Source organism: Limulus polyphemus, unplaced genomic scaffold (genome assembly GCF_000517525.1).
Source record: "Limulus polyphemus unplaced genomic scaffold, Limulus_polyphemus-2.1.2 Scaffold1573, whole genome shotgun sequence".
In the NCBI taxonomy this organism is placed as follows: domain Eukaryota; kingdom Metazoa; phylum Arthropoda; class Merostomata; order Xiphosura; family Limulidae; genus Limulus; species Limulus polyphemus.
In genome coordinates this window covers 50,529-51,132 of record NW_013667183.1, presented here as the reverse complement: position 1 = coordinate 51,132, position 604 = coordinate 50,529, and positions in this window count along the sequence as shown.

Below are 604 nucleotides of genomic sequence, written 5' to 3'. Positions count from 1 at the left end.
TATATATATATATATATATATATAATGTATAATACTTGAAATGTGACCGTACTTTACAAAATACAAGTCTACTAAAACACAGCCAAGACAAGTTACTTTGCACAGGTCAAAGGTCAGTTCTATGTTACTTAATACGGTAACATAAGTGCACGTGAGCTGCATCATTGTAACTTCTGTATTGTTAGCCAGTCACGGTTGAAAGGTCAATATAATAAAAATAATAAATATATATAAATGTATAGTTATAATTTATGTTCATTCTAGAATAAAAGAGGCATAATTTATATTTATTCCCTAATTATTTATGGTGGTTGCGAGATTGGTCAAATCTACTGAACTCGTACAGAGATTAATTACTGAAAATAACAAATAAATTATAAAGTTTTTTCTTAAGAAACATTTGATAACTATTTCGACATTATAAATATTTCACATATGAAATTTCAAAATTTGCTGCTCCAGGTGTTCATATATTCAATTTTCTTGTTTCTTTCTCACCACAAAACAACAATTGTAATGTAGATATTTCGATGACAAGGAACCCACTTTGAGACAGCTTGAATGGGTAATGAAGAAAAATTTTAATACAAGTTTAACATAACAG